We start from the raw sequence: 26,090 nt of genomic DNA, 5'->3' as shown, positions 1-26,090 counted from the left end.
CACTAGAGCACGTGCAAAGAAGCTCAAGGAGAGTTTTGGGAACCTGAAAGCGCTTGTGCATATGGAGTTACATCAAGTTCTAACCAAGGAAGAATGGGCAAGACCCATTGGGCTAAGTCAGGACAGCAAGAAGCCCAATAATGCTTTCCAAATTCAGTGGGAGGCATAATTTATCTTTAAATTTCGAAATTCTAGACTTTTGTTTTAGTTTGTTATGGTGTCAAAAGTTTGTTAGAAGACTTATTTTAAATCTTCTATGCTTAGTAGTATTTTTAGGGATTTTAAATTTAAATCAAATTTGATCTAATCCAATAAGATCAAATCTGATTTAAATTAGTTATCTTATCTTTTAGTTAATTGTTAGGTGCCTATTTAAACACCTTTGGTGAGATAATTTACATAACTTTGATGAAAAAATTTCAGTTGCTTTTTAAGCACTTTTTATTGTGTGAGAAGTGAGATGAGTGATTTTCTTCACTTGTTGCATGAGGAAGATTGGAGGATCCAACACTAAGGTGATCTGCGTGGTGGCTTATTTCAGTTTTCACCCCTCTGATCTAGGTTGTCAAGGACAACTTCTTTGAAGGTCTAGTAGGGAATCCTTTCCGGTGACCTAGGTTGCTAAGAACAGGTTTCTTAGAGGTCTAGTAGGAAAAAAACCCCCTTATCTATCCTTTTGTGTTTTTTTTTTCCTTATCATCTGGTATCAATTACAGGTCGTAGGTAAATTCTTATTTATCTACACGTTCCATGTCTTATTTAATCTCTTTATTTTTCTCTTCAATTTCTGCAAATTTACTTTAGATTAAAAAAAACGAAAAAAAATCTTCCTTAAATTCTATTACTGCAATTTCTGTTTATTCTAGTTAACAAAAAAAACGTAAAAAAAACAAACAAACAGAAAAAAAATGACATTTTAAATTTTCCTGTTGTTTTATCTTTTCAAATTTTCCTTGGGTTCCACTTAGGATTCAATTTTGCTAGTTTTTGTCATCCTAGTATCACTCGTTGTTTCCTTTTTTTCCACATACTTTAATTGTCTTCTTGTCAAGTTGAATGTTTCTATCATTCAGATTATCTTAGTTTGGTGTCTCAATTCCTCATCTTTCGAAGTGCAACTTGTTAAGGCAATCCAAGAGTAGAAAAAGGCAAGATTAGTAAGCTCATCAGAGGGTAAAAGCCACGTATTGAGTGAAACATGAGTGTCATATTCCGAGTGATACACATGAGAAGAGTGCTGTAAGGTCTTTTCTTTTACAGGTTCATTGATGGCTAACACTGAAGGGAACTCTGATCCACAACTAACTTTCCACCTCGACGCATTTGCCAGCATCCTTACAGGGATTTAACAACGTCTTGATGACATGGATTCTCGAATTAACTCTTTTTCCCCTAGGCAAAAAGCACGGTCACGAGAATCTATTCATAATGATTCTACGGAGTCTGAGGAGGAGACTTCATCCAGATCCCGGCATCATAGACAACCGGTAGATGTTGATAATAACCTTAATGCTATCAAGATGCACATCCCAGAATTTAAAGGCAGAAGTGACCCTGAGGTGTACCTAGAATGGGAACACAAGGTGGAGCTCCTATTTCAGTGTCATAACTACACTGATGTAAAAAAGGTAAGGCTAGTGATGAGCGGATAATTTGTACGCTTTTTGGCATTGTTTTTAGTATGTTTTTAGTATGATCTAGTTAGTTTTTAGTATATTTTCATTAGTTTTTAGTTAAAATTCACTTTTCTGGACTTTACTATGAGTTTGTGTGTTTTTCTGTGATTTCAGGTATTTTCTGGCTGAAATTGAGGGACCTGAGCAAAAATCTGATTCAGAGACTAAAAAGGACTGCAGATGCTGTTGGATTCTGACCTCCCTGCACTCGAAGTGGATTTTCTGGAGCTACAGAAGCCCAATTGGCGTGCTCTCAACGGCGTTGGAAAGTAGACATCCTGGGCTTTCCAGTAATATATGATAGTCCATACTTTGCCCAAGATTTGATGGCCCAAACCGGCGTTCAAAGTCACCATTAGAATTCCCAGCGTTAAACGCTGGAACTGGCACAAGGATGGGAGTTAAACGCCCAAACTGGCATAAAAGCCGGCATTTAACTCCAGGAAGAGTCTCTACACGAAAATGCTTCATTGCTCAGCCCAAGCACACACCAAGTGGGCCCGGAAGTGGATTTTTATGTCATTTACTCATCTCTGTACACCCTAGGCTACTAGTTCTCTATAAGTAGGACCTTTTACTATTGTATTATCATCTTCTGATCTTTGGAATCTTTTGATCTTTAGATCTTTTGATCATTGGGAGGCTGGCCATTCGGCCATGCCTAGACCCTGTTCTTATGTATTTTCAACGGTGGAGTTTCTACACACCATAGATTAAGGTGTGGAGCTCTGCTGTACCTCGAGTATTAATGCAATTACTATTGTTCTTCTATTCAATTCCGCTTGTTCTTGTTCTAAGATATTACTTGCTCTTCAACTTGATGAATGTGATGATCCGTGACACTCATCATCATTCTCACCTATGAACGTGTGACTGACAACCACCTCCGTTTTACCTTAGATTGGGTGAATATCTCTTGGATTCCTGATACACGATGCATGGTTGATCGCCTGACAACCGAGCACTCGCCTGACAACCGAGCCAGCCATTCCGTGAGATCAGAGTCTTCGTGGTATAGGCTAGAACTGATGGCGGCATTCAAGAGAATCCGGAAGGTCTAACCTTGTCTGTGGTATTCTGAGTAGGATTCAATGATTGAATGATTGTGACGTGCTTCAAATTCCTGAAGGCGGGGCGTTAGTGACAGACGCAAAAGAATCACTGGATTCTATTCCGACAGATAGATAGCCGTGCCGTGACAGGGTGCGTTGAACATTTCCACTGAGAGGATGGGAGGTAGCCACTGACAACGGTGAAACCCTTGCTTGAGCTTGCCATGGAAAGGAGTAAGAAGGATTGGATGAATACAGTAGGAAAGCAGAGAGACGGAAGGGACAAGCATCTTCATGCGCTTATCTGAAATTCCTACCAATGAACTGCATAAGTATATCTATCTTTATCTTTATGTTTTATTCATATATCACCATACCCATTTGAGTTTGCCTGACTAAGATTTACAAGGTGACCATAGCTTGCTTCATACCAACAATCTCTGTGGGATCGACCCTTACTCGCGTAAGGTTTATTACTTGGACGACCCAGTACACTTGCTGGTTAGTTGTGCGAAGTTGTAGTGATCACAATTTCGTCCACCAAGTTTTTGGCGCCGTTGCCGGGGATTGTTGAGTTTGGACAACTGAAGGTTCATCTTGTTGCTTAGATTAGGTATTTTTTTTTCAGAATTCTTGAAGATGAATTCTAGAGTTTCAAGATGATCTGTTGAAGTCTGGCTGGCTGTGAAGCCATGTCTAATTTCATTGGACCGAGGTTTCAACTTATCATCACAAGAGCTTGTTGATTTCTATCAATCTTGCTGTTGGAGCAGTGATCTGCTAAGGCTTGGCTGGCCATGGGCTATGTCTAGTGTTTTGGACCGAAGCTTTCCTTGAAAGCTTGGCTGGCTGTGAAGCCATGTCTAATTCCTGGACCGGAGTCTTAGACTAAACATTGCATGATTCCTGGAATTCTCATTAAGAATTTTGATACCTTTTTCCACTAGATTTTCGAAAAACACAAAAAAAAATCAAAAAAAATCATAAAATCCAAAAATTTCTTGTTTGAGTCTAGTGTCCCATTTTAAGTTTGGTGTCAATTGCATGCTTTCATTCATGTGTCTTAAGGATTTTCAAGTAATTCTTGATGATTTCTTACTTTGATCTTTAAATTCTCTTGACTTGAGTGTTTATGTGTCCCATATGCATTCTCATTAGTGTCAGTAGTATACAAACTGCTAAGTTTGGTGTCTTGCATGCATTGTTATTTGATTTTAGTTGCATTTTGATTATTCCTTACTATTAAAAATCCAAAAATATTTTTAATTTGTGTCTTTTCAAGTCAATAAAACAGAGAATTGAAGATTCAGAACATACAGCAGAGGAATTGCACAGAAAAAGCTGGGCGTTCAAAACGCCCAGTGAAGAAGGACAGACTGGCGTTTAAACGCCAGCCAGGGTACCTGGTTGGGCGTTTAACGCCCAAAAGGGTAGCATTTTGGGCGTTAAACGCCAGAATGTGCACCATTCTGGGCGTTTAACGCCAGGATGGCACAAGAGGGAAGATTTTGTTTTCAATGCAAATTTTTTTTCAGGTTTTCAAAATTTTTCAAAATCAAATCTTTTCCAAATCATATCTTTTCAATCAAATCTTTTTCAAAATCAATTTCTTTCTTTTTTTCAAAGATACTTGCTATCAATTAATGATTTGGTTCAACATTTCAAATATGTTGCCTTTTCTGTTGAGAAAGGTTTAATGTTTGAATCATATCTTTTCTTGTTAGCCAAGTCATTAATTTTCAAAATCAAATCTTTTTAAAATGTTTTTCAAATCATATCTTCTCAATCACATCTTTTTAAAACTAAGCATATCTTCTTAACCACATCTTTTTCAAAATAGCTTTCAATCAAATCTTTTTGACTTCTAATTTCAAAATCTTTTTCAAAAATCACTTTATTTCTTTTCCACTCTTAATTTTCGAAAATCAATTAAAGTTTTTCAAAATGTTTTTAAATTTTTTTTTATTATTTTCGAAAATTACTTCCCTTCTTCTCTCATCTTTCTATGGACTAACACTATTCCTTAATGCAAAATTCGAACTCCATCTTCTTTGATAAGTTCGAATTTTCTACTTCTGCCTTCTATTTTTCTTTTCCTCTGACACCTCAAGGAATCTCTATACTGTGACATAGAGGATTCCACATTTTCTTGTTCTCTTCTCTTTCATATGAGCAGGAGCAAAGACAAAAGCATTCTTGTTGAGGCTGACCCTGAACCTGAAAGGACCTTGAAGCGAAAACTAAGAGAAGCTAAGGCACAACTCTCTGTAGAGGACCTAACAGAAATCTTCAAAGAAGAAGAACACATGGCAGCCGAAAACAACAACAATGCCAACAATGCAAGGAAGGTGCTGGGTGACTTTACTGCACCTACTCCCGACTTTTATGGGAGAAGCATCTCTATCCCTGCCATTGGAGCAAACAATTTTGAGCTTAAGCCTCAATTAGTTTCTCTAATGCAACAGAATTGCAAGTTCCATGGACTTCCATTGGAAGATCCTCATCAGTTCTTAGCTGAATTCTTGCAAATCTGTGACACTGTCAAGACTAATGGGGTTGACCCTGAGGTCTACAGACTTATGCTATTCCCTTTTGCTGTAAGAGACAGAGCTAGGACATGGTTGGACTCTCAACCTAAAGAAAGCCTGGACTCTTGGGAAAAGCTAGTCAATGCCTTTTTGGCAAAGTTCTTTCCACCTTAAAAATTGAGTAAGCTTAGAGTGGAAGTCCAAACCTTCAGACAAAAGGAAGGAGAATCCCTCTATGAAGCTTGGGAAAGATACAAACAATTAATCAAAAAGTGTCCCTCTGATATGCTTTCTGAATGGAGCATCATAGGTATTTTCTATGATGGTCTTTCTGAACTGTCCAAGATGTCTTTGGATAGCTCTGCTGGAGGATCTCTTCATCTAAAGAAGACGCCTACAGAAGCTCAAGAGCTGATTGAAATGGTTGCAAATAACCAATTCATGTACACTTCTGAAAGGAATCCTGTGCACAATGGGACTAGTCAGAAGAAAGGAGTTCTTGAGATTGACACTCTGAATGCCATATTGGCTCAGAACAAAATATTGACTCAACAAGTCAATATGATTTCTCAAAGTCTGTCTGGAATGCAAAATGCACCAAACAGTACTAAGGAAGCTTCATCTGAGGAAGAAGCTTATGATCCTGAGAACCCTTCAATGGAAGAGGTGAATTACATGGGAAAACCCTATGGAAACACCTATAATCCTTCATGGAGAAATCATCCAAATTTCTCATGGAAGGATCAACAGAGACCTCAACAAGGTTTCAACAATAATAATGGTGGAAGAAACAAGTTTAGCAATAGCTAGCCTTTTCCATCATCTTCTCAGCAACAGACAGAGAGTTCTAAGCAGAATACCTCTGACTTAACAACCATGGTCTCTGACCTAATCAAAACCACTCAAAGTTTCATGACTAAAACAAGGTCCTCCATTAGAAACTTGGAGGCACAAGTGGGACAGCTGAGCAAGAAAATTACTAAACTCTCTCCTAGTACTCTTCCAAGCAATACAGAAGAAAATTCAAAAGGAGAGTGCAAGGCAATCAACATGGCCGAATTTGGAGAGGAGGAAGAGGCAGCGAACGCCACTAAGGAAGACCTCAATGGACGTCTACTGGCCTCCAATGAGTTCCCCAATGAGGAACCATGGGAATCTGAGGCTCAAAATGAAACCATAGAGATTCCATTGAACTTACTTCTGCCATTCATGAGCTCTGATGAGTATTCTTCCTCTGAAGAGGATGAGTATGTCACTGAAGAGCAAGTTGCTAAATACCTTGGAGCAATCATGAAGCTAAATGACAAGTTATTTGGAAATGAGACTTGGGAGGATGAACCCCCTTTGCTCACCAAAGAACTGGATGACTTGTCTAGGCAGAAATTACCTCAAAAGAGACAAGATCCTGGGAAATTTTCAATACCTTGTACCATAGGCACCATGACCTTCAAAAAGGCCTTGTGTGACTTAGGGTCAAGTGTAAACCTCATGCCTCTCTCTGTAATGGAGAAGCTAGGGATCTTTGAGGTGCAAGCTGTAAAAATCTCACTAGAGATGGCAGACAACTCAAGAAAACAAGCTTATGGACTTGTAGAGGATGTTCTGGTGAAAGTTGAAGACCATTACATCCCTGCTGATTTCATAGTCCTTGAGACTGGGAAGTGCATGGATGAATCCATCATCCTTGGCAGACCCTTCCTAGCCACAGCAAAGGCTGTGATTGATGTTGATAGAGGAGAGTTGATCATTCAAGTGAATGAAGAATCCTTGGTGTTTAAGGCTCAAGGATATCCCTCTGTCACCATGGAGAGGAAGCATGAAGAGCTCCTCTCAACACAGAGCCAAACAGAGCCCCACAGTCAAAGTCTAAGTTTGGTGTTGGGAGGCCACAACCAAATTCTAAGTTTGGTGTTGAACCCCCACATTCAAACTCTAAGTTTGGTGTTGGGAGGTTCCAACATTGCTCTGAGTATCTGTGAGGCTCCATGAGAGTCCCCTGTCAAGCTACTGACATTAAAGAAGCGCTTGTTGGGAGGCAACCCAATGTTATGTTTTTATCTATTTTTCTTTGTTATTTTATATTTTTTGTAGGTTGATGATCATGAGAAGTCACAAAATCAATGAAAAAAGCAAAAACAGAATGAAAAGCAGAAAGAAAAATAGCACACCCTGGAGGAGAACGTGCTGGCGTTTAAATGCCAGTAAGGCTAGCTGTTGGGCGTTTAACGCCCAGTCTGGCACCATTCTGGGCGTTTAACGCCAGAAAGGGGCACCAGACTGGCGTTAAATGCCAGAAAAGGGCAAGAAGCTGGCGTTAAACGCCAGAAATGGGCACCATCCCAGCGTTTAACGCCAGAATTGGCTAAAAACGCAATTTTGCTTGCCATTTGGTGCAGGGATGACTTTTCCTTGACACCTCAGGATCTGTGGACCCCACAGGATCCCCACCTACCCTACCACTCTCTTTCTCTTCTTCACCCATTCACCAATCACCTCAACACCTCTTCCCCAAAAACCCTTCACCTATCAAATCCCATCTTTCTCTTCACCACTCACATCCATCCTTCATAAAACCCCACCATTCAAATTCAAACCACTTTCCCACCCAAACCCACCCATACATGGCCGAACATCACCCTTCCCCCTCTCCTATATAAACCCATCTTCACTCCTTCATTTTCACACAACCTAAACACTACTTCTCCCCCTTCTTGGCCGAACACAAAAGCCATTCCCTTCTTTCTCATTTCTTCTTCTTCTACTCTCTTCTTTCTTATTTTGCTCGAGGACGAGCAAACCCTTTAAGTTTGGTGTGGTAAAAGCATTACTTTTTGTTTTTCCATAACCATTTATGGCATCCAAGGCCGGAGAAACCTCTAGAAAGAGGAAAGGGAAGGCAAAAGCTTCTACCTCCGAGTCATGGGAGATGGAAAGATTCATCTCAAGGGTGCATCAAGACCACTTCTATGAAGTTGTGGCTTTGAAGAAGGTGATCCCCGAGGTCCCTTTTTCACTCAAAAAGAGTGAATATCCGGAAATCCGACATGAGATCCGAAGAAGAGGTTGGGAAATTCTTACCAACCCCATTCAACAAGTCGGAATCTTAATGGTTCAAGAGTTCTATGCCAATGCATGGATCACCAAGAACCATGATCAAAGTGTGAACCCGGATCCAAAGAATTATCTTACTATGGTTCGGGGGAAATACTTGGATTTTAGTCCGGAAAATGTAAGGTTGGCATTCAACTTGCCCATGATGCAAGGAGATGAACATCCTTACACTAGAAGGGTCAACTTTGATCAAAGGTTGGACCAAGTCCTCACAGTCATATGTGAAGAGGGTGCCCAATGGAAGAGAGATTCAAGAGGGAAGCCGGTTTAATTGAGAAGGCATGACCTCAAACCCGTGGCTAGAAGATGGTTGGAGTTTATCCAACGCTCAATCATTCCCACTAGCAACCGGTCCGTAGTTACCATAGACCGAGCTATCATGATTCATAGCATCATGATTGGAGAAGAAATAGAAGTTCATGAGGTTATATCTCAAGAGCTTTATAAGGTGGCGGACAAGTCCTCTACCTTGGCAAGGTTAGCCTTCCCTCATCTCATTTGTCACCTCTGTTATTCGGTTGGAGTTGACATAGAGGGAGACATCCCTATTGATGAGGACAAGCCCATCACTAAGAAGAGGATGGAACACACAAGAGACCCCACTCATCATGAGATCCCTGAGATGCCTCAAGGGATGCACTTTCCTCCACAAAACTATTGGGAGCAACTAAACACCTCCCTAGGAGAATTGAGTTCCAACATGGGACAACTAAGGGTGGAGCACCAAGAACACTCCATCATCCTCCATGAAATTAGAGAAGATCAAAGAATCATGAGAGAGTAGCAACAAAGACAAGGAAGAGACATTGAGGAGCTCAAGCACTCCATAGGATCTTCAAGAGGAAGAAAGAGCCGCCATCACTAAGGTGGACCCGTTCTTTAATTTCCTTGTTCTTTACTTTCTTGTTTTTCGAATTTTAGTGCTTATGTTATCTATGTTTGTGTCTTGTGATCATTAGTGTCTTAGTGTCTATGCCTTAAAGTTATGAATGTCCTATGAATCCATCACCTTTCTTAAATGAAAAATGTTCTTAATTGAAAAAGAAAAGAATTGCATGAATTTTGAATTTTATAACAGTTTAATTATTTTGATGTGGTGGCAATACTTTTGTTTTCTGAATGTATGCTTAAACAGTGCATATGTCTTTTGAATTTGTGGTTCATGAATGTTGGCTCTTGAAAGAATGATGAAAAAGGAGACATGTTACTGAGGATCTGAAAAATCATAAAAATGATTCTTGAATCAAGAAAAAGCAGTGAATACAAAAAAAAATTCGAAAAAAAAAAGAGGAGAAAGAAAAAGAAAAAAAAGAGAGAAAAAGAAAGAAATAAAGTTGTGATCCAAGGCAAAAAGAGTGTGCTTAAGAACCCTGGACACCTCTAATTGGGGACTCTAGCAAAGCTGAGTCACAATCTGAAAAGGTTCACCCAATTATGTGTCTGTGGCATGTATGTATCCGGTGGTAATACTGGAAGACAGAGTGCTTTGGGCCACGGCCAAGACTCAATAAGTAGCTATGTTCAAGAATCATCATACTTAACTAGGAGAATCAATAACACTATCTGGATTCTGAGTTCCTAAAGAAGCCAATCATTCTGAATTTCAAAGGATAGAGTGAGATGCCAAAACTGTTCAAAGGCAAAAAGCTAAAAGACCCGCTCATCTAATTAATACTGATCTTCATAGATGTTTTTGGAATTCATTGCATATTCTCTTCTTTTTATCTTACTTGATTTTCAGTTGCTTGAGGACAAGCAACAATTTAAGTTTGGTGTTGTGATGAGCGGATAATTTGTACGCTTTTTGGCATTGTTTTTAGTATGTTTTTAGTATGATCTAGTTAGTTTTTAGTATATTTTCATTAGTTTTTAGTTAAAATTCACTTTTCTGGACTTTACTATGAGTTTGTGTGTTTTTCTGTGATTTCAGGTATTTTCTGGCTGAAATTGAGGGGCTTGAGCAAAAATCTGATTCAGAGACTAAAAAGGACTGCAGATGCTGTTGGATTCTGACCTCCCTGCACTCGAAGTAGATTTTCTGGAGCTACAGAAGCCCAATTGGCGCGCTCTCAACGACGTTGGAAAGTAGACATCCTGGGCTTTCCAGCAATATATGATAGTTCATACTTTGCCCAAGATTTGATGGCCCAAACTGGCGTTCAAAGTCACCCTCAGAATTCCCAGCGTTAAACGCCGGAACTGGCACCAAAGTGGGAGTTAAACACCCAAACTGGCATAAAAGCCGGCGTTTAACTCCAAGAAGAGTCTCTACACGAAAATGCTTCATTGCTCAGCCCAAGCACACACCAAGTGGGCCCGGAAGTGGATTTTTACGTCATTTACTCATCTTTGTACACCCTAGGCTACTAGTTCTCTATAAGTAGGACCTTTTACTATTGTATTATCATCTTCTGATCTTTGGAATCTTTTGATCTTTAGATCTTTTGATCATTGGGAGGCTGGCCATTCGGCCATGCCTAGACCCTGTTCTTATGTATTTTCAACGGTGGAGTTTCTACACACCATAGATTAAGGTGTGGAGCTCTGCTGTACCTCGAGTATTAATGCAATTACTATTGTTCTTCTATTCAATTCCGCTTGTTCTTGTTCTAAGATATTACTTGCTCTTCAACTTGATGAATGTGATGATCCGTGACACTCATCATCATTCTCACCTATGAACGTGTGACTGACAACCACCTCCGTTCTACCTTAGATTGGGTGAATATCTCTTGGATTCCTGATACACGATGCATGGTTGATCGCCTGACAACCGAGCGCTCGCCTGACAACCGAGCCAGCCATTCTGTGAGATCAGAGTCTTTGTGGTATAGGCTAGAACTGATGGCGGCATTCAAGAGAATCCGGAAGGTCTAACCTTGTCTGTGGTATTCTGAGTAGGATTCAATGATTGAATGACTGTGACGTGCTTCAAACTCCTGAAGGCGGGGCGTTAGTGACAGACGCAAAAGAATCACTGGATTCTATTCTGGCCTGATCGAGAACCGACAGATGGATAGCTGTGCCGTGACAGGGTGCGTTGAACATTTCCACTGAGAGGATGGGAGGTAGCCACTGACAACGGTGAAACCCTTGCTTGAGCTTGCCATGGAAAGGAGTAAGAAGGATTGGATGAAGACAGTAGGAAAGCAGAGAGACGGAAGGGACAAGCATCTTCATGCGCTTATCTGAAATTCCTACCAATGAACTGCATAAGTATCTCTATCTTTATCTTTATGTTTTATTCATATATCACCATACCCATTTGAGTTTGCCTGACTAAGATTTACAAGGTGACCATAGCTTGCTTCATACCAACAATCTCTGTGGGATCGACCCTTACTCGCGTAAGGTTTATTACTTGGACGACCCAGTACACTTGCTGGTTAGTTGTGCGAAGTTGTAGTGATCACAATTTCGTCCACCAGCTAGCGGCTGTCGAATTCTCAAATTATGCCCTTGTCTGGTGGGCCGAGCTGGACAAACAGAAGAGGCGGAATGGAAAACCACCAATTCTGTCTTAGGAAAAGATGAAGAAGGTCATGCAACAACAGTTTGTCCCTTCTTACTACTACAGGGAGCTACATCAACAGCTCCAACAGTTATACCAAGGTTTTAAGTCTGTAGATGATTATCATAAAGAGATGGAGATGCTGCTAATCCAAGCAAACATTGAGGAGGAGTCTGAGGCTACTATGGCACATTTCTTAAGTGGGCTAAACCGAGATATTACAAATACTGTAGAACATCTCCCATTTGTGACTATGGAAGACTTGGTGAACCTAGCTATCAAAGTGGAAAGACAGCAAAAGACAAAAGGGCTGCGTAATTCTACTTCAAGGTGAGATTCGAGAGGTTCTAATTTCAGGGAGAAGATTGGATCCAAACCTACCGAATCAAAGGAGAAGCCCACAGAGCAGCACAGGAAGCCGCACACACCTACTTCCACTTCTAAACCTCCTGCACGGCATCGTGATATTACCTGCTTTAAGTGCCACGGATTAGGCCATTATGCTTCAGAGTGTCCAAATAAAAGGACCATGGTAGTTAAAGCAAATGATATTTTCTCAGAATCTGATAACTCAGATGGGTATAAAGACATGCCACATGCGGATGATGCTACAAATAATGAAGATATAGTTGAGTATGCTGTTAGTGGCGAGACCCTTGTTACTAGGCGGATCTTAAATCTACAAGCCAAGGATGATCGTCTAGAACAGCGAGAAAACATCTTTTATACAAAAGTTTTATTGGGAGGTAAGGTTGGACTCATGATCATTGATGCTGGAAGTCATACAAACATTGCTAGTTCTACTTTGATCACAAAATTGGGGTTGAAATGCACCAAACACCCTAACCCTTACAAACTGGAGTGGTTATGTGATGTTGGTAAGTTGATGGTTATGAAGCAAGCCCGCATACAATTCTCTATTGGAAGATATAGTGACGAGGTACTTTGTGACGTGGTTCCCATGCAGGCTTGTCATCTACTCCTAAGCCGTCCATGGCAGTATGATAGGAAGGTGGTCCATGATGATTTCACCAACCAATACTCCTTCACTTATCTTGGGAAGAAGATTACCCTTGCACCTTTGACACCTAAAGAAGTGTACCTGGAGCAACTGAGCATGTGCAAATCTACTAAAGAGTCTTTAGGATGTGAGAAAATTCAAAAACAAGAGGGTAAAGAGAGGACTTTGAGAGATGAAACGTGTGAGAAAAAGAGTTAGGGTCTGAGTGAAAAAGAGAGTTTTAAAAGAGATGAATCTGTGGAGAGTGAGAGTGCTCACAAAATATGTTTTTATGCCAATGAGAGGGATCTGAAGCATGCTAGTTTAGGAAAAAAAGCATTGGTGTTAGTACGATTTAGAGAGTCTTTACCTGCCTAGTACTTTTATTTCACTCTTGCAGGAATTTAGCGATGTATTTTCGGATGAGATGCCCTCAGGTTTACCTCCATTACAAGGCATTGAACATCAGATTAACTTTGTCCCCGAATCAAGCATTCCTAACCGGCCAGCTTACCGGACCAATCCTGAGGAGACGAGGGAACTGCAACGGCAAGTCGAGGACCTTTTGGCTAAGGGTTTTGTGAAAGAAAGCATGAGTCCTTGTGTTGTTCTGGTACTATTAGTGCCCAAGAAGGATGGCTCATGGAGGATGTGTGTTGACTGCAGAGCTGTAAATAAGATTACGGTAAAGTATCGCCATCCTATTCCTAGACTTGATGATATGCTTGATGAATTGCATGGTTCTGTTATTTTTACTAAAATAGATTTAAGGAGTGGTTATCATCAAATACAAATGAAACTTGGTGATGAATGGAAAACAGCTTTCAAAACTAAATATAGTTTGTATGAGTGGTTATTTATGCCATTTGGTTTGACTAATGCACCTAGTACATTCATGAGACTAATGAATCATGTTTTGCGAGAGTTTTTAGGTAAATTTGTGGTTGTTTATTTTGATGATATCCTTATCTACAGTAAATGTCTTGATGATCATATTTTGCATGTTCAATCTGTTTTAGAGGTACTTAGAAAGGAAAAATTGTATGCTAATCTCCAAAAGTGCTCATTTTGTCTGAGTAAAGTCCTATTCCTAGGTTTTGTGATAAGTTTTACAGGAATTAAGGTAGATGACGAGAAGGTGAAGGCTATTAGAGAATGGCCCACACCTCAGAGTGTCTCTGATGTTAGAAGTTTTCATGGTCTTGTGGATTTTTATCGGAGGTTTGTTAAAGATTTTTCTACTATTGCTGCACCTTTAACTGAAATCATCAAGAAACATGTCAACTTTAAATGGGATCAGGAACAAGAACTTGCCTTTAACACCTTGAAAGAATTATTGTGTTCTACCCCCATTCTTATTTTACCAGATTTTTCTAAAACTTTTGAAATCGAATGTGATGCTTCCGGAATCGGTATAGGTGCTATTTTGATGCAGGAAAAGCGAGCAATCGCCTATTTCAGTGAGAAGTTGAATAGAGCCTGCCTCAACTACTCCACTTATGATAAAGAACTTTATGCCTTGGTGCGAGCTTTGGAAGTGTGGCAGCATTATTTGCTACCTAAGGAATTTGTGGTACATACTGACCATGAATCCCTTAAACACTTGAAGGGCTAAGGGAAGCTGAACAAGAGACATGCAAAATGGATAGAATTCCTTGAATCCTTTCCATATGTAATCGCCTATAAGCAAGGTAAAGAGAATGTGGTTGCTGATGCATTATCTAGAAGGTATTCCTTAATCACAACCCTTACTTCTAAACTGTTAGGTTTTGAGTGTATGAAGGAATTGTATACAACTGATTCTGCTTTTGCCTCTATCTATGCTGCATGTCAACATGGTGCATATAACAAATTCTATAAGCATGATGCCTTTCTTTTTTGGGGTAATAGGATTTGTGTACCTACTTGTTCTATTAGGGAGTTACTTGTTCTCGAATCACATAGTGGGGGTTTGATGGGTCATTTTGGTGTGCATAAGACTTTGGATGTTTTATCTGAGCATTTTTACTGGCCCCACATGCGTAAAGATGTTGAGAAATTTTGTGCTAAATGCATTGCATGTAAACAAGCTAAATCTAAGTCTTTACCACAAGGTTTGTATACTCCTTTACCTGTTCCTGTGCATCCATGGGTTGAGATTTCTATGGATTTTGTTCTTGATTTTCCTAGAACTAGGAGAGATTGAGATAGCATTTTTGTTGTGGTAGATAGATTTAGCAAAATGCCTCATTTCATTGCTTGCCATAAAACTGATGATGCCACACATATTGCTGACCTATTCTTTCGAGAAGTTGTGCGCTTACATGGTGTTCCCCAAACTATTGTTTCTAATCGTGATGTCAAATTCTTAAGTCACTTTTGGAAAGTTTTGTGGAGTAAGCTGGGAACAAAATTGTTATACTCAACTACTTGTCACCCTCAAACTGATGGTCAAACTGAAGTCGTAAATAGGACATTGGGAACCTTATTGCGTGCTGTTGTTGGTAAGAATTTGAAAACCTGGGAAGATTGTTTACCTTTTATTTAGTTTGCTTATAACAGGACAATCCATTCTTCCACTAGTTTTTCACCTTTTGAACTTGTCTATGGTTTTAATCCTATCACTGTCTTAGATTTAATGCCTTTACCTTTGAGTGATCTTATTAGTTTAGATGGAGCTAGCAAGGCTGAGAAAGTTAAAGCAATACATGCCAAGGCTCGTGACCTAATTGAGAGGAAGAACAAAACCACAGCTGAAAAGGTTAACAAAAACCGAAAGCATATAGTCTTCGAACCAGGAGATTGGGTTTGGGTACATTTAAGGAAGGAGAGATTTCCTGCTCAGAGGAAGACTAAACTTGATGCTAGAGGGGATGGCCCATTCCAAGTGCTTGAGAATATCAATGACAATGCCTACAAGATTGACCTACCAGGTGAGTATAATGTCTCTGCTACTTTCAATGTTTTTGATCTCTCTCCTTTTGCTATGGACACAGATTCGAGGACAAATCTTTTTAAGGAAGGAGGGAATGATACATGCTCGGAAAGACAACAGGGACATTCTAAGACAAAGGGGCAGAATGGGAATTTCACACTTTCAGAGGGCCCCATCACTAGAGCACGTGCAAAGAAGCTAAAGGAGAGTTTTGGGAACCTGGCAGCGCTTGTGCATATGGAGTTACATCAAGTTCTAACCAAGGAAGAATGGGCAAGACCCATTGGGCTAAGTCAGGACAACAAGAAGCCCAATAATGCTTTTTAAATTCAGTGGGAGGCATAATTTATCTTTAAATTTCGAAATTCTAGACTTTTGTTTTAGTTTGTTATAGGGTCAAAAGCTTGTTGGAAGACTTATTTTAAATCTGCTATGCTTAGTAGTATTTTTAGAGATTTTAAATTTAAATCAAATCTAATCTAATCCAATAAGATCAAATCTAATTTAAATTAGTTATCTTATCTTTTAGTTAATTGTTAGGTGCCTATTTAAACATCTTTGGTGAGATAATTTACATAACTTTGATAAATAAATTTCAGTTGCTTTTTAAGCACTTTTTTATTATGTGAAAAGTGAGGTGAGTGATTTGCTTCACTTGTTGCATGAAGAAGATTGGAGGATCCAACACTAAGGTGATCTGCATGGTGGCTTCTTTCAGTTTTCGCCCCTCTGATCTAGGTTGTCAAGGACAAGTTCTTTAAAGGTCTAGTAGGGAATCCTTTCCGGTGACCTAGGTTGCTAAGAACAGGTTTCTTAAAGGTCTAGTAGGAAAACCTTATCTATCCTTTTGTAAGTAAATCCTTATCACACCCCTTACTCAACTCCTCCTAACTCTTAAATCACTTCTTCAAATTTAATGTGTTCAACCTTCTCCACTTGTTGCAATTCACACCTTGACTCCTCTTCTTTCACTTGAAGCTCAAAACTCTCTTTCACTCTACGCTCTTCGGTTGAAAGTAATTCTTCACATCCATTAATGGGAGTGCCTTGATTGCAGGAACATAGTGAGGCTAAGTGGGTTAAGGTTTCGGCTAAGGTAGCCATAATAGCATTTTGATGCTTGATTGATTCTTCTTTTCCTTTCTCGCCTCACTTTGTTCTTAAAGAAAGGAGCAGAGAGTATCATCCATGGAAGGTTGTGGTGGAAAAGATGGTTGATTGTGTTAGAGGTAGCAATCATATATGGGAGGTGGTTCATAAAAGTAAGAATATTGAGGTGGTGTATATGGAGGTAATGGTTCAATAAGACTATGAGAGTATTGATATTGGAATGATGGTTGTTTTAAGTATGGTTCATATGGCTCGTATGGTTGTTCTTGAGGCACATAAGGTTGGTGATACGGTGATAGAAATGGATTAGGATCATATGGTGGTGTTTAGTGGTAAGATAGAGCTTGTAAGTATGGTGGTTGAGGGTGATCTTGAGGAAGTAGTTCATAGGCAAACGGTGGTTGATGTAAAGCATAAGGAGACCCACCATATCTATTAGATTGGTAAGTATTATGGGGTGGATTGTGATCATAGTAAACCGGAGGAGGTTGTTGCCATGAAGGTTTTCCATAAGAACGTGGGTCCTCCCGCGATTGATTTCCCAATCCATAATGCGAACCATCATTGAAGTTCTCATTTCCTACAACATAGTTACAACCAAACCCAAAACCAAAAGGGTGAGAATTCACGGAGAAAGAAGAAAATATAAACAAAAGCTATCAAGAAACAAAGAAAAAGACACTCTTAACGCTAACAAAAACAAGCAAACAAACAAAAAGTAAACTATTCACATATGCACATATTCACAATAACCAAAGTATGACACACATTTGTTAATTCGTCGGCAACGGCGCCAAAAACTTTACGCAGGCTAAACGTCGGTTTAGAATTCTGATAAGAAAAATTAGAACGAAGGATAAAGGGATAAGAAAAAGATGGAGAAAAGACACAATAGAAAAGACACAGCGGAAACATAAAAAGATAGATAAATGTTTGCCTACTAGACCTCTAAGAAACCTATTCTTAGCAACCTAAGTGACCGGAAGAGATTCTCTACTAGACCTTCAAAGAATCTATCCTTGACAACCTAGATCAGACGGATGAAGTTGAAGAAACCACCACACAGAATCCCCAGAGTGTTGGATCCGTTAATCTTCTTCATGTAACAAGCGAAGCAAATCACTCACCTCACTTAATCACACTAAAAACATATGCATAAAGCACTAAAAAAATTTTATTCATCAAAAGTTATTTAAATAGATCCATAACAAACTAGTTAAAAGATAAGATAAGTGATGATTGGATTTTTGACGGTTTAGAATTTTACAAATGAAATCTCGTTGCAAGTATAGTTTCTAAACCAACACTAATCCTTTCATACAAAAATTTGTTTGTCACAAGTAACAAACCCCTAAAATCTATAAATCAAAGTATTAAACCTCGGGTCGTTCTCCCTAGGAATTACAATAAAGTGTCTTGTTATTGGTTATGAGTTATTTTTGGGGTTTTGATAAGAAACATGAAAGATAAATGGCAAGAAAGTAAACTAATGGCTAGAAAGGTCTTGGCAAGATTTGGTGGTCAAGGATCTCTATCATAATCACTAACCACAATATGAGAATTGGCAAGGATTAATCCCATTAAGTCATCCTCTAACTAGTAAAGGAAAGTCAAATGAGCTATATCAATCCTAGTCCATAAGTCCTAACTCTCCACTAATTTAATTAGTGTGAACTAGAGTCAATGGCTTCCAATCATCAATTACTTGGACATTAGTAACTCAAGAGTTCCTAAGTTACCTTTCCAAGCTAAGAACATAAAATTCTACTCTAAAATCCAACCAAGTATTTTATCAAACACTTGGAAGGCATAAAAGGGAAGCATAGTAAATCAACAACAAGAACAACATCTAACAACTATTATTGCAAAGAATTAACAACAACAATCAAAAGAAACACAATTATTATGAATTACCTTGAATTGAATTGAAAGAAAATGGAAGGAACAATAGCAGATCTACAACAAAATATAGAAGCAACATAAAAGAGATTACAACAAAAGAATAGAAGAAGAATGAAAGTAACAACAAGGAATTGAAAGGTAGAAGTAGAAGAAGATGAATAAAAACCTAGATCTAAGAACTAAACCTAATCCTAATCCTAATCCTAGAGAGAAGTGAGAGCTTCTCTCTCTAAAACTAACTCTAAACTAATCCTAATGTGTGTGAAAGATTGAATCTCCCTTTGCTCTTCAATCCTTGGCTTTAAATAGCATTTCTGGAACCAAAGTTGGTTGGGATTGGGCCCCATAACCCTTCTGAATTATCTGGCCACGTTTTCATTAAAAAATCATATTCCAGCATCGACACGTACGCGCACAGCACACGTACGCGTCCATGGGGTAATTCGCAAGGTGCGCGTAAGCGCCTAGTGCGCGCACGCGTCCATGGGCAAGTTCAATTCTTTGGCTTTTCATGATCTTCTCCACTTTGTATGCTTTTCTCTTCACTCCTTTGATTCATCCCTAGCCTTTTCAATCTAAAATCACTAACAAACACATCAAGGCATCTAGTAGAATCAAAGGTGAATTAAAATTAACTAATTTATGGTCTAGAAAGCATGTTTTCACACTTAAGCACAAATTGGGAGAAAATCACAAAACCATGCTATTTCATTGAATAAATGTGGGTAAAAGGTGTTAAAATCTCCTAAAATCAATACAAGATAAATCCTATAAATGGGGTTTATCAACCTCCCCACACTTAAACCAAGCATGTCCTCATGCTTAAACCAAGAATGAAGTAAGGGTATGCCATTTATTCAATGGAAACTAACTAAATGCAATCTACCTATATGCAACTATCTAAATAAATGCAATTGCTTGGTCAAAATAAATCAATTCCCAAGAAGAATATATGCACAAGGGCTAAGGACTGGCAAGTCTAATCCACAATTGGGTCGAGTTCTTATATATTTTTACAAACTTGCATGAAAAGTGATGATTATAGGTGGAAACAGGTAATCGAGCAATCGAACCCTCACCGGATGTGTTTGCACTCTATTCGCTCAAGTGTTTAGGGTTAATTCTCTCAATTCTCTCCTAATCATGCTTTCCAAGATTTGTTCTTCTTCTAACAATCAACATATATCTCATGCATGCATACAAGTATCATGAGGTCTTTTCTTTAGGTTGTAATGGGGCTAAGGTTAAGGTAGGATGCATATATTGGTCAAATGAGCTTGAAATTTGAATCTTTGATAAGCTTAAACTTCTCACCTAACCTATGACATCCTATACAATTAAGTTCTAACCTAACTACCCATTTCTCACTTTTTCACATACTCATGCATTTTCTTTTCATTTCACAACACATATGCATTGATTTTATTGAGCTTCACTTTGGTTTGGGGCATTTTGTCCCCTTTTTATTTCTTTCTTTTTCTTCGTTTTCTTTCTTTTTCTATTTTTTTCTTTTCTTTTCCATATTATTTTTCTTTTTTCTTTTCTTTTTCTTTCGTTCTTCTCATTTTTTTCTTTCTATATACAAGAGCATCAATGCATAAGGTCTATACATTTTAATTAATACATGAGTATGTACCCAATTCCCAATATTTCCAATAAAAATACAAAACTACCCTTTTATTCACCCAATATCCCAAGTTTTCCCACACTTGAATGATACACACACACTAGCCTAAGCTAATCAAAGATCCAAATAAGGACATTTATTATTTTTTGCTTTAAGGCTTGTAATATGCTAAATTAAGAACAAGTGGGTTAATCGCAGGCTCAAATTGGCTAACAATGGATGATAAGAGGTAAGGCTATTTGGGTAAGTGAGCTAAACGAAATGATCGCCTCAATCATATAAATGCATAAATACACAAAATAATGGACATAAAGAATTAAACAAATCAAAGATTACAGTTATAGAAAGAGAATAATGCACACAAGAAGGAAAAATAAGTGGTTATAAGATGTAACCACACCAATAGGCTCAAAACTCACAAGCTTGTATTCTTAGCTCAGAAACATGATCCACAATATATATAATTCAAGCAAGTTCTATGAAAATTTTTCACTCAACTCAATTGGTGCCCTATAGATAGAAATCTTGAAAAATTTCATTATTTTGACTAAGCTTATTTTGTATATGTATGCAAAATTAAGAAAATGCAAATAAAAATCCTAAAAACAAAAAAAATGAAATGCAAAAGGGTTGGAAATAGAAATTTGTCACCTAAAATCGTCGATTGGTCGGACGACCTCCCCACACTTAAAAGTTTTCACCGTCCTCGGTGCATTCAAAGATGAGCAAGGGGGTACGGCAAATCTCCGGATTGCTACCTTCAGCTGGTAGGTCAACCTGGTTGCTGCGTGTTCTTTATCTTGCTTCCATGTTTGCTTGTGGTGCATTGTTCATGAAAATCAAAAATATAACACCATAAGATGAGAAGATATAAAAGCAAGGAAGCATACATTGTTGGAATGAGGTAAATCACTAGAATTGAGTGAGTGAATTAGTTGACATTCATAAAAGTAAGTGTGCATTATAGGTTGCGCGCGGTTTAGAGCACACGCTAACATGAAAGGCTAAGTCACAATAGAAGCAAGCTATTTACTCATTCTAGTGTGCTTGAAATGCTTGAAGTAAACTTGTAAGGTAAAACAAGCATTGAAGAAGCATAAGAGCATTCAAGCTAAAACATAGGGATGCATATGATCATAAAATACAATGCATTAAGGTAAATGCACAACATCATCCATCAAGAGATTGCCTAATCAAAGAATGAGGGTCAAATCACACGGTGGCCAAATCATGCAATTTGAAAAGATTAAACATGCTTGAAGGCATTTCTCATCACTTGGTATTCTTAAAATGTAAGCATGAAAAACTTAAAACCAAGTAGCAAAATATAACCTCAACAATAGAATCCAACAAAGATTATCTAAAAACATTCATGCTAAAATAGCATTTAGGCAATAAAGGGGCAGTAGTGCATAGTAAACAAAGTCAATAATCCAACACTTATAATGAAAAGAGAGAAAATAAAATGAAAACTAAACTTAAAACTAACTAATTAACTAACTAAAATAAATGGTTATCAATGGTGTTTGGAAGTGTTGGATGAGGGGTAGAAGGAGGGAAGATGAAAGGAGAAGGAAAGAAATGGAAAGAAGAAAAGAAAAGAAATGTAGTGAAGGAAGGGCATCCGCGCGTAAGTGTGCACGGCGCGCGCACACGGATGGTGGTGCAATGGATGCGACGCGTAAGTGTACAGGGCATGTCCGCGTCGATGGCTTATTCTGAGGGTGGCGCGTACACGACAGGTGCGCGTACACGCAAGTGGTTTTGTGCCAAAGGCACAACGTTGGCGCAACATGGGCATAACTCTCTGGAAAATGTACCAGGAGGGCAGGTGGCACTATCGGCGCATGCACGCACAGTGCGCTTGCGCGTCAATCTGCAAGTTGCCAAAATGGCGCGTACGCGCCAGGTGTGCGTACGCACGAATTGGTTTGTGCCTTAGGCCCAATTTTCGCATAGTGCAGGCTTAACTCTCGGGTTTTTGGCAGGGGGTGGAACTTCTGCATCCATGCGTGCGCGCAATGTACGCGTGCGCGCAATGTACGCGTGCGCGCCATGTACGCGTGCACGTTGATGGTCGAAAATGCTTGATGCACGCATACACGTGCAGTGTGCGTATGCGTGGATGGTGCTCTGTTTTTCAAAAATTTTCTATGATTTTGCACCAATCTAAGCATTCTAACCTCCAAACAGCTACCAAAACACCTTAGAACCTTATTTAACATACTAAACTATCAAATATACTCAACAAACTAATCAAAACATGAAATTAAACTAATTCTACCAATATTTACAAAAGAGAAAATGAAAGGATTTTACCATGGTGGGGTGTCTCCCACCTAGCACTTTTGTTTATTGTCCTTAAGTTGGACTTATGGGGAGCTCCTCTCAAGGTGGCTTGTGCTTGTATTCATCTTGGAACTCCCACCAATGCTTGGTTCTCCATTGTGCCCCAAGATTTCTTATGGATTGAGCCAAGTGTTGATGGAGTTCTTCACAAGCTTGGGGCTCCGAAAGTTGATCCTCTTCTTGTAATCCGGGATCCTACACTTTATTTTCACACCCGTCTCGAAGTTGATCATCATTATTAGTCCATCCGGGTGGTATGGCCTTAGAATTCTCATGTAAACGACCAAACATCCTCCTAGACCCAAGCGATCTAATTCTATACCAACCCTTGCTTTTAAGCTTTGAACATGTCACCATAACCATCTCCCTCTTGCTCTTAAGGCCACAAATATTTCTAAGTTGACCATCCGTCTTAAGCAAACCATATTCAAGGGGAATAATAAAGCTTAAGTATAAGGAATTTACCCACTTGAATGAAAGAATAGATGGTGGTGGCTTGGGGAGAGGTATCTCCAATGTGCTAGCAAGCTTTACTCCCTTGTGTTCTTCCTTGTCATCTTCCACCTCTTCATAAAATTCTTTAATTTCAATCCTTTGCTCATCAATTTCATTTACTTCTTCTCCATCACTCAAGTCATAAATGGGGGGAAGAGAGAAATCTACCTCCACATTGCTTTCAAATTCATTGGGAGAAGGTTCTTCAAATTCAAAGGATTCTTCACCAATAAGATTGGATGCATGATCTTCATCACCAAGGGAACTCAATTCTTGCTTCATTCCCTCCAAGTCTTCATTAAAAATTTATTTTGGAGGTTGTGCACATTCCTCCTCAACATCAATTGCAATCTTCTTGGAGGCATGTTCTATGGTTCTAGATTCCCATGGAGGTTCCGCATCTCCTAAGTCTTCAACCACTTCTTCCTTTTCTTCAATAATCATAGGCTTCTCCAATTGTTCTAACACAAAGTAGCATTTCTCATTCTCCACCAGAGTTTCCAATCTCTCCTTCATGCTATGATTTTCAATTGATTCTCCACATGTGACCATGGGAGTTCTTTGAGTACTCAAGCATTGGGAGGCTAATAGGCTTACTACCTTGGTTAAGGTAGCTACAAATTTTAGTGTCTCCCTTTGCATTTCTCCTTGCCCTTGAAGTATAAGGCTAAGGATTTTATCCATTGAGGATTGGGACGGATATAAGGGTTCAATGTCTTGGAGAATGGGTTCATAATATGAAAGTGGTTCTTCTTGGTATGGATGTGGTGGTGTGTATTGAGGTGGTTCTTGGGAGTATGGATATTGGAATGGTGGTTCCATGCATGGCTCATATGGTTCAAAAGGTGGTTGGTAGGATGGATATGGATTATGGTTATATGGAGGTGCTTGGTGGTAGAGGGCTTGTAAGTATGGTTCATGTTGAGGATATGACTCAGAGGCATATGGTGGTGGTTCTTGAAAGTCACAAGGAGATTCACCATAGCCATTGGGTTGATATGCATCATAGAATGGCTCTTCTTCATAGTGCATTGGTGGAGGTTGTTGCCAAGAAGATTGATCATATGCATATGGCTCCTCCCACCTTTGAGTGTCCCATCCTTGATACACATTCTCATTGAAGTTCTCATCACCTACAACATAGTTGTAATCACACTCATAGTCCAAGTGAGAATTCATAATGTAAAGAGAAAACAAAAAATCAAAAGATAATAGAAAACAAGAGAAATAAAATTCTACAACTAGCAAATAAAGCAAAAAGCAAGATATTCACACTATTCACATATGTACAATAAACAATAACACAACACCATTGCAATTCCCCGACAACGGCGCTGTTCATACCCTGACCGAGCTCCCCCAACTCGGAAGTCCATAGAAAGGTCCGACCTCGTCCCAAGGCCCACGCCTGAGGTCGGACCTCGGACAAATAAGCTAAGAAGGCCCATCAGAAGGAACGAAGCCCAAAACCTAAAGGCCGAAAAGGCCTAAAGAAAGGCGGTTCCACAAAGATAGGGATAAAGCTCCCAAAAGATAAGATAAGATAAGAATATCTTATCCAGGGAGGATCACGACCAACTACTATAAATACACTGGAGCACCCAGGTATAACTCATACTCTAATTCTACTCGATATCTGCTTGGACCCATGCTAACTTAAGCATCGGAGTGTCATTGCAGGTACAACCACCAGCCGCTCGGCACATCAAGCTCGGGTCACAGCACCCTCACCTCGGGTCTTGCCAGACGACCGAGCTACACGTTTCAGGTAACCCTCGGAACATTGGCGCCGTTGCCGGGGACCTGGAAGTCATCCCTTCGCCATGGCGGATGACCCTCCCAACAATAACCACGCTATATCAGAACAAGAAGAGGAAGTTGACACCGGCGAACGACCGGACAGCCCTCTATCACCACGCACTCCAGGAGGAAACAAACAGAATCGCCCAAAGACATCACTCCCAAACAAAGATCCACCAAATCTCGAGAAGGAAAAGAACTCGGAAATTCTAGAAACAGTTCGGGCACAGCAAAACCGGCTAAAACAACTCGAAGAGGACATAAAGAAGCAGAAAGAAACTGAACAAGATCTGAGAAGGGAAGCTCGCAAGCGCAGAGAATTAGAAGAAAAATTGCGGAGAATAGAGGCCAACCTGAAAGACCGGACGAAACGCAGCACCACCCCCGAAAACGATCATGATCCCTTCACACAAGAGATCATGAAGGAGAAAGTACCGCGAAACTTCAAACCGCCCGATATGGATCTCTACGACGGCACCACCGATCCAAGCCACCACCTCAGCAACTTCAGAAGCAGAATGTACCTGGTCGACGCCTCCGACGCGATTAGGTGCAAAGCCTTCCCCACCACTCTCACCAAGTCGGCCATGAAGTGGTTTGACAACCTGCCACCAGGATCAATCTCCAGCTTCGAAGACTTAACCAAAAAATTCCTAACAAGGTTCTCTATTCAAAAGGACAAAGCCAAACATGCCCCCAGTCTACTCGGGATCAAACAGGGTAACCAAGAAACTCTCCGAGAATACATGGAGCGATTCAACAGAGCCTGCCTGGACATACAACACCTGCCCACTGAAGCAGCCATCATGGGACTAGCAAACGGCCTAAAGGAGGGACCGTTTAGCCAATCCCTAGCCAAGCGATACCCGACCTCCATATACGAGGTGCAGGAGCGAGCAGAAAAATATATCAACATGGAGGAAACCTCCCAGTTAAGAGACTCTTCTAGGAAGGAATCAACCTACCCCCTCCGAGATCGAGATCGGGAGCAGAGGAAGAAAGAAGAAACCAACTC

The 26,090-nt window shown here is 39.6% G+C and overlaps 1 non-coding gene and 1 pseudogene across 1 annotated transcript; one reads left to right on the top strand and one right to left on the bottom strand.

Moving 5' to 3' along the window:
• The first annotated feature begins 1,364 nt into the window (after positions 1–1,364).
• On the top strand, positions 1,365–16,119 carry LOC140184123 (uncharacterized; annotated as a pseudogene).
• On the bottom strand, positions 5,440–5,547 carry LOC112798507 (small nucleolar RNA R71). The gene has a single exon (XR_003200117.1). It is a non-coding gene; the product is annotated as a small nucleolar RNA R71 (small nucleolar RNA).
• Positions 16,120–26,090: the final 9,971 nt, after the last annotated feature.

Source organism: Arachis hypogaea, chromosome 4 (genome assembly GCF_003086295.3).
Source record: "Arachis hypogaea cultivar Tifrunner chromosome 4, arahy.Tifrunner.gnm2.J5K5, whole genome shotgun sequence".
NCBI lineage: Eukaryota > Viridiplantae > Streptophyta > Magnoliopsida > Fabales > Fabaceae > Arachis > Arachis hypogaea.
Note: the sequence above shows the minus strand (reverse complement) of the source record. Positions and strands in the feature narration are given on the sequence as shown.